Here is an 8787-nt window from a genome sequence, read left to right as displayed (position 1 = left end):
TTCTAGTGTCAAACTCTGCACAGCATAGGGACCAGAAGAAAAACTGATTGACTGGAGGGGAACTTAGTAATACCAGTAGTAATACTACAGTGTAGAAATACTTAAAAGTACCAAGAGTAAAAGTACTGATCATGCTGAATGGCCCATTTGAGAATCATTTATATGATTGTATTATAATTATTTATGCATTAATGAGTAATAGTAAAGGTGGAGTGCTGGATGGTTTATCAGTAAAGTCTTATAATAATACATCATAATTTCTTTGTTGGTTATATTTTGCATTATTATTGTTATTATTAGTAACTAGTAACTAAAGTTATCAAATAAATGTATTGGAGAAAAAATTACAATATTTCCCTCTAAATTGTAAAAGTACAAGTAAAAACTGTACTTAAGTGCAGTACTTAAAGTAAACGTACCACTACTGCACATAAACTTGTGCACAGTCACACTCATGTCACTCATACATGTCTTGCATGAAAAAACACACACAACGTCAACAACATAATATGTTAAAAACTAATCCCAGTCAGTGTGTTGTTCCCTCATTCTATGGCAACATTGTGATCAGGTTCCACATGATTACAACAATTGTATTTAATGAAAATGTAAACATATTAAATACTGGTACAAATGATCAGCTACTGTGAACTCCAACACGAAAGACACACACAACACACAGTGTGTCACCCTGTTCTCTGCACGTCCATAGAGTAAAGCTACACTCACAATAGCACGTGTGCACCGAGTCCATGAATCATTAACCATCTGCTGGTTGGGTGGAACGAGGGAGGGAGGGGTGAGGAGGATGACAGAGAGAAAGAAAGAGAGCATAGAACAAAGTCTGCTTTTTTATGGCTTCTCTAAGACCCAAAACAAAGGATCTGTTTAGTTGCCTGCAGCATGATGGGAAGATTGGGATGAGAAGGGGGTGGCGGTTAAAGCAGGCAACAACAGAGAAGCCCAGTAATCACTTATGGTGGTTAGGAGAGGCTGTTTATGACACTGATATTTGTCATGTGTTGTCTTTCACTGTAACTCGGTGTCATTTTTATATATTGTGAATAATGATGCACAGTTGGTGGTTTGAATTGATGAAATAACACAAAATAAAGAGCTAGATCAGTACATTGGCAGATATTAGCATGTGGCTATCAGATGACACAATGATAACAATGTGTGTTTTTGTTGCAGTTTAGTTATTTATTTAGTTATTTGGTTTAGTCTCCTATTACAGTATAACATATATAGCTTTTAAAAGGCATGCAGAAGATGTGTTTTTCTGTAGTCCTTCACATAAATTGAATTGTTTACTTACTAGGATTTGTAGCGAGGAAGCAGGCAGTGTCAGTATGACATAGTGTTGTAGCACGACGTCGACTACATTTTTACTCAGCCTTGTTTCAGTCTCAAACAAAAGGACTCTGGGTTTTATTTCAGGACTACAATTGAGAGTCTGGGCAGAAGGGACGCCAAGCTTCGTCACCAGGTCAGGGAACAGCGGCGGCTGGTAACTGTAAACACACTAGAAGGGAAAGAGACAGACGCAGAGCCAAGCAAGGCATTTCAGGATTCTGGGAGACAAGACAGTGTAGAAAGATTTCCAGCTCATTCCGGCCAGTAGACTGGGGTTGGTACCTGGAGAAAAAACTGACTGACTGAGAGCAGTGGCGGCTTCAGAGATTTTCTGTTGCAGGTGCTATGGGGTGCTCGACACTTAAGAGAAGGTGCTTTGAATTTTGGGGCGTTTCATTATGGAGGTCGCATCGGACCACCCTTGATATATATATATATATAATATACGTATCAGTATAGGTCAACGCGCTAGCAGTTAACTATCATCTTCTGCGACTAAAGCATAAAAGTATTCAACACACAGGGGTATAGATACAACCTACATAAGCCTGCGATGGGTAATATTTCACACAATTCTGTCAGGAGCGTCCGAGCCCTGAATACAGTGGGCCAGAACCGCTAGCCAACAGAGGCAAACAGACTCGTTGCACGTTCAGCTAAAATGCTCAGATCACGAAATCACACAGCCAGTTACCAGCACAGCTAGTCTAATATGACATGGCAGCGTGTTCCTATTGTGCGGCATCATAGATTTTGTGTGTCACGCCAAATTAATTAAATTGTAAAGAGCCAACAAAGGGAGAAGATCATGCACTTTTCATAAATCACGTGCAGTCCTCGTTTCTCCGCTTCCACGTGTTGTGAAGCTCAGAACGGTGGGACATATTAGGGAGCAAAAACGACCATTTTGGTGTATGGTTTCTCACCTTTACTTTTATTAAATTCCATGCCACTCGCTATCAAACAAACACCAAGCTGCCAGGGTTAAGGTCAGGAGGAGTGTCACCGGGCGCCGCGCCATGGCAAGAGAAGGATCACTTTTTTGCGCGCTCATGTTTTTTTAGACTAACAATATATTTGTTTTGTAACGTTAGTTATTTTAACTGTCACTTTTAAACAACATAAAAGAAGACTGGTTCATAACATTGATATTATAAATATCAATATAAAAAATTCACAGAATTTCCTTGGGCGGTGCTGGGGGGTGTTTATGCTGGATTATAGGGGGAGCTACAGCACACTGGTCGCTCCTCCCTGGCGCCGCCACTGACTGAGAGGTGGCATCAAGGAGAGAGCCTCCCAGAACTGGGAAATAAACCACATCCCAAGAAAATACATGCAGATAAAAAAGTTGGACAACACTGCCTCCACTGTCTACTTATGGACGGACACCAGAAGCAGTGTCTGATGATGAAATAGTCCAGGGTGACAGGAGAGAAGGGACGTGTGAGCCCAATGGATGACCTGAACGCAATGAGAGGTGGGAACAAACAGTTCAAACCAGTTTGGGAGATAGCAGTCTGGTACTTGGACAATAACATTTGCCTGTTTAACCCTTTTCCATGACATCCCCCACCACACAGGAAAAGGGCAGGATGTTGGTAGGGGACCCTGTGGCTGCGTCAGGGTCAGTCATGCCAGACAGGGCATCAAGCTGATGTTCTTGGAAGACTGCATCTACTCAAAGTTCTTATATGTTCAAAACAAAAAAGGGTTCTCCAATCCATCCAGACAATAGTACCCCTCCTCCAGGCCGAATTGATGGCCAGCTGCTCCCTGTTCCCCACGTTCTCTCCAAGAGAAAACCTCTGGGACAGCGGTGTAGCTTGTTATACACCTGTTACTCCTGGGAGAGGACATCCCTAATGCTTCATCCTTCACAGGTTTTGTTCACTGTAAGGATGGGACTTCTACTGATAGTCAGTATACCTCTAAACCATAGAGTGTGTAAAGGCACTTTGATGGACTTGTGCTTAGTAATGACAGTAAAGTTACAAGTAATGTCAGTAATTACTTTTGAGTAATAAGTTAAGTAATGTAACTGGTTACAGTTTTCAAGTAACTTTGCAAACACTGCACAACTTACTGTTTCAAGCATACTGAGCCCTTTAGTTCAGTCAGTTGCTGTTTTGTTCATTTCAGTACCAAACCTGGACTGTATTACCACTCTTAATATGGTTAATAATTTAGTAATCAGTCATCTGCAACAGAGATGTTGCATCATTAATGTGTCTCTGAACCGTTCAGTCTTTCAGTAAGCTAATAACCAGGAATATACCGTATATCATGGCTAAGCTGAAAATGACAAAATGAAAGTGAGTAACAGTGATGGTTTAATAAACTCAGGGTTAAGGATTCATTTATATCCTGAACACCAATTGCAATTTACTGGATTGGTTGAACGTATGTGGCCAGAACTTCTTCTCAAAGCACTGCAACCTAAATTAGTAGGTACATATATGTGTCATTGAGTGTTGACTCAGCCAGGGTGAGAGAGCGAGATGAATGACAGCCATGGCAAATGCTATAATTCATAGGTACTACATTACTCTTTACTGTGACATTTTCTTAAAGCATGTGAGCCAGTGGAAAACACCATTCAGTCCTGCCAGACGGTACTGACATATTCATTTTAAATTAATGCACATAGCAGTAAAAATATGTTATTGATTTCTTAATGCTCTCCCCATGACAGCTATTACAGTAAAATGAAAAACCAGCAGTCACACCATATAAATCAGTAATTTGTGGTTAGCGTTTGCACACCTTTCTGACAGTGTCAAAACTGAAACCAATTGTAAACAAAGAGCAGATTATTGCTGGGCTATTGTATTGGATTGAAGTACTGTACATGTTTACATAAAAATTAGATAGGATTCAAAGAAGTTCAAGTTTGATTTGATAGAGACTGAGGAGAGAAGACAAACAGGTTTTATTTGGCTTTGCAGGCGGAGAGTGGGCGTTTGGATTGAGTAGTAAGTTAAAGTGTTAGTGTCAGTGACTTCCCTGTCTAAGAGCCAAGCCACACCAGCCTTTTTAACAACAAAGTCAATCGGCAGAACTTTAGCCTAATTTAAAACTTTACATGCATCCACTTGCTGACCTTTGAGGAAACAGAGATCAGACAGTCCAAAATGAAAGACATCATCATATTAGTTGTGTTGCACCATCCGATACAACACTCTGCTCTGCTGGAGCATAAGCTACTCTGCCAGAGAGGCAGCATGGTTTGTAATCATTTGTGAATGGTAAAAATATATATATTGAATTAACTGGTATGGCTGAGGCTCAAGTGATAGAGTGGGTCGTCCACTAATCACAGGGTTGGTGGTTCGATCTCCAGCTTAGTCAAAGTGAACTTGGGCAAGAAACTTGCATGGTAGCTCTCTGCTATTGGTGGGTGAATGAGATGCAAACTGTTAATCACTTTATGAATGCAGCCTTTTATCCGTTATTAGCTGTGCTAACTGTCCAGTCAGTGAACTATCTGGTATAAAAATTTGCCTCAACGGGGGTTCCAATCTCTACATACGACACCCTCTGTTCTTAGACCTTCGATTCGGAAAAGTAAAACAAAAGATCTTAACAACACCAGCTTCACTAAAACCTTTGAGGATGATTTATATTTTTACTGAATTTATGTTTCAGAATCAGAAATACTTTATTGATCCCAGAGGGGAAAGTTGTTCGTATCATAGATATCTTTAATATCTTTATATAATCCTATTTTTTCCATATAATTACCACATTGCATGAGACAATCTCGCAAATCTCGTTGCAATTTTTCAATAAAGCATCAGCAAATTCATTTTTGGCAGCAACAACCACAAAAAAAAACTCTTGGTTGGCCTGTTTTGTTTAATACAATGTGTCATTGTGCATAAGATAATGCTCTCCAAGTGTGTGGCAGCAAACAGCAGTGTGTTGCAGTAATGGCAGGGGGCAAGGATCGAGCATAGCTGCAAGCTGTCACACTCCTGACTTAAAGAGGCAGTGCGCTAACTCCGCATACACACACACACACACACACACACACACACACACACCAGCTATTATACCCAAGCCGCCAGTCTGGAGGAAATGAAGCATCATTGTCATACGCAAGCACACACACACGCAAACACACATCACAGCTTCAAGTGTTCTCTTTTGTTGAGGAGGGCAACAAAAGACACTGGGACAATGAGAGGAGGAGATGGCTGCCTCTAAGGGAGGCAATGAATGAAAGAAGTAGAGATGGAGGAAGGAGAAAGAGAACAGACGTGGTGTTGTTGTGATGGACAGGTGAAGGCAGGCAGGGAAACGGGGGACTGGATGAGCAAATGCCGATTTGTATGGCATTTAACCACTGGCCCCATGTCAGTGTTATTGTGTAGCTGGTGGTGTAGGGAATATTAGTGTGCAACACAAGAATAGGATATGCATTAGGTCACTTGCATGCAAGTAGCAGACGGCTCTTCAGTAACCTTGTCTTTTTATCTAGGAATGGGGGCTTTTGCATAAACAGCATTTGTAAAAAAGCCAGGGACACGACCTGTGTCAGAATTGCCTTATATCTTGGATTTATTGCAGCCCAAGGTCATTAACTTGTCCTTGTTCTGACCAAACCCTGGGATTCGTCCTTCACTTTTAAATCCCAGCCTCTCCACTCAGATCACCTCAACATTCACATCACATGTACACCTTCTACCCGCTGTGCACACACAGCTGTGCATGTCCATAGACAGACATACATCCAGATACAGCTCCCCACCCACACACCCTCCAGAGCAGAGCAGAGAAGGGCTGCGGATGCCTGATACCTTGCCGTGCTCTGTCAGAGACCCAGTAGCAGGAAAGTGGCCGAATGCATGTGGAAGGATGGGGGTGGGATTAGAGCTATTTAAAGCTGTACGCGTCTGTCTCTCCAGGCTCAAGCACCAGAAATGTTCTCCCCCTTCTTCTCTCTTTTTCCTTTTTCTACAGAACGCATCCCATGCACCACTGTGGCTCTGTAAAGCAGGCATGCAGGCCTCTGCTCCTGGGCTCAATACACTTATGTAACATTGTCATTGGTGGAGAAGGAGGACCATCTGGGCCTGGGGCTACTGTACTCACTGTCCTCAGTGTTTGTGCCTGTGTGTACGTGCCTTTGTGAGTTTGTGTAACAGAGAGGGAAAGGATATTATTGTTCATCATCTGTTTTCTCATGTTTCTTCATTGAAGGTGTTGTAAGTGATTTTTAAACACAAATTTATCAGTGTAAAATTAATTTTTATATTTTAGTATGGTTAGTGTAAAAGAATGAGACCACCAAGAAAAATAGTGTTTGAAAATCAAGACCATATCTGCCATAGAACTGTGGGTTCTACTGTTGTTTTTGCATAAACTGTAATAAACATGTTAAAATTGATTTCTCCATCTGTCTTTTCATGAGCCTTTGGGCATCTCATCCCTGTTCCCAATATAAGACTTTAGGTGGTATTGCTACCGGGAGAGCCAGATCATCTGGGGGAGATAAGAAATCAAGTGTGGGATGCCTCAGGGCTCCATCCTTGGCCCATATTTCTTTTCTTTTTACATGTTCCTCCTAGGACATGTCATTCTTAGACATAGATTTAGGTTTCATTCTTATGCCGATGACACACAGCTCCATCTTTCCAAGATTGACCTTCAAGATATACTGCCCAACTGTGTCTGACATTTAAAACTGGATGTTTTTAATTTTCAATTTTTTAGGTGAAGTAAAACTTCTGTTTACAAACACAATATCGCTTAAAGGGTTATTTTTCACCCTGGGTCTTATTCTCATAACTGTGGCCATATTGACTAACAAGTCCTTAAAACAAATTACTGTAAACATTAAAATACGTTGCATGTCCATGCTCTCTGCAATGAGACACATCCGCATGACAGATGCTGTCAGTCTCTTTTGTCTATGGGTCATACTAACTTTGCACTTGCTACCTCAATTGTAAAGATTTAGAAAATGTGACACAGGCAAAACAACCTTAAATCTGGTAACAGCTGGGAAAACTCTCCAACTAACCAAGCAACTATCAAATCCCTTGATTCTCATTTCATCACATCAGTATTTTACTTTGTGACTCTCAACCATGAACACAGTGCTTTAGACCAGCACATTAATGTAGCACAAACACACATACACACAAGCACACACCGCACGCACACAACTCACATACACACACCCACAAAAAAAAAAACACAAACACACACACACACACAGCCTGTATCTTTTTCTTACACCAAACATGATCAGAAGTGTACCTTGACTTCCACAAACAGATCAAAATCGCATTGACCTGACATTCTTCAGGTCTAGTATGGAGTCCAAAAATGGCTACTCACTTCTTCTTTTCCACATCCCTTTATTACTTTACTCGGATTGTTGTGGGCCATTATTTTCATGTTCTGATCCTCTCGCTCCATAATTTTTTATGTTGGGGAGGTTTAAAAGCAGTGGGCCATGTCCTGCTGGATTGCCACTGAGCTGCAGCTGGAATCCCAGTGACAATAGAGAAAATATCTTGTCAAACTCATTGCCACCCAAAAGTTTGATCAAGTATTCTTGCTTAAAACCTCATACACCTGTAGGTTGTTTTTCCACTGCTAGCTTAGTCACAGTGCTAGCTTATATTCATTTTAAGAATAAAGGCTTTGTTTCATGTTACAATAATTTTTACTTGAAGCATTACTTTCGTGGAATAAAAGCCCAACCTGCAGTCCCGAGTCCTTACAGCTACGGCCTAGGTTCAATTCCAAACTGCGGCTCTTCACTGCATGTCGTCCCCTCTTTCCTGCGTGGGTAGTTACACAGCTTTTTCTCCAGCATCATCACTGTCCTATTGAATAAAGCCTAAAAATATAATTTTTAACAGAAATTCAACAGCAAGCAACTAAAATTGTTACTCAAAGTATGTTCAGACAGACACAGTGCCTTCTGCCTTAATTTATTTTGCGCTAAACTGAACTGTTTTTGAAGTCTGTTTTTATTCAGATTAAGGATTCTAGCAATGAAGCTGGCTAGCAACTGTGTTCTGTCTGAACACGTTTTTGACACATATACTACTTATACATCTAGATTTACATCTGTGCAAAAAAAAACATACTAACTCCCTCTAGCATTTTTACATTTCAGTGTTAAATAATTGTCATAAAATAAAGGTCCTGTGTGTACAATTTAGTGGCATCTAGTGTTGTAGCACAAATCATTCGCTTTGCCAGTTGTAAATCCAGTGCAAAGCAAGCAGTCAATACAGAGTAGTACTTAAAGTAATACAATGTAAATAATACTTCTACTTCTATACATTGAAAAATTCATTATTTTTGAATAAAGTAAGGGTTGTGAAATGTCAGCCTCATAATGTATATGTGTATTTTACAATGTGGTCTCATGCACTGTACCTTTGAGCAAAGCACTGCTTTTTGTTT

General features: G+C 40.6%; 1 long non-coding RNA gene across 1 annotated transcript in view; it reads left to right on the top strand.

Moving 5' to 3' along the window:
- The window catches only part of LOC118343006, a 59355-nt gene extending 52742 nt beyond the window's left edge, over nt 1-6613 (top strand). Inside the window, exon 3 of the long non-coding RNA XR_004797520.1 lies at nt 6322-6613. This is a non-coding gene — a long non-coding RNA (uncharacterized LOC118343006). The remainder of the gene's footprint in view (nt 1-6321) is intronic.
- The last annotated feature ends 2174 nt before the right edge of the window (nt 6614-8787 follow it).

The sequence above is a fragment of the Morone saxatilis genome, unplaced genomic scaffold, assembly GCF_004916995.1.
Source record: "Morone saxatilis isolate NCDOM2014 unplaced genomic scaffold, NCSU_SB_2.0 Contig9, whole genome shotgun sequence".
Lineage (NCBI taxonomy): Eukaryota > Metazoa > Chordata > Actinopteri > Moronidae > Morone > Morone saxatilis.
Note: the sequence above shows the minus strand (reverse complement) of the source record. Positions and strands in the feature narration are given on the sequence as shown.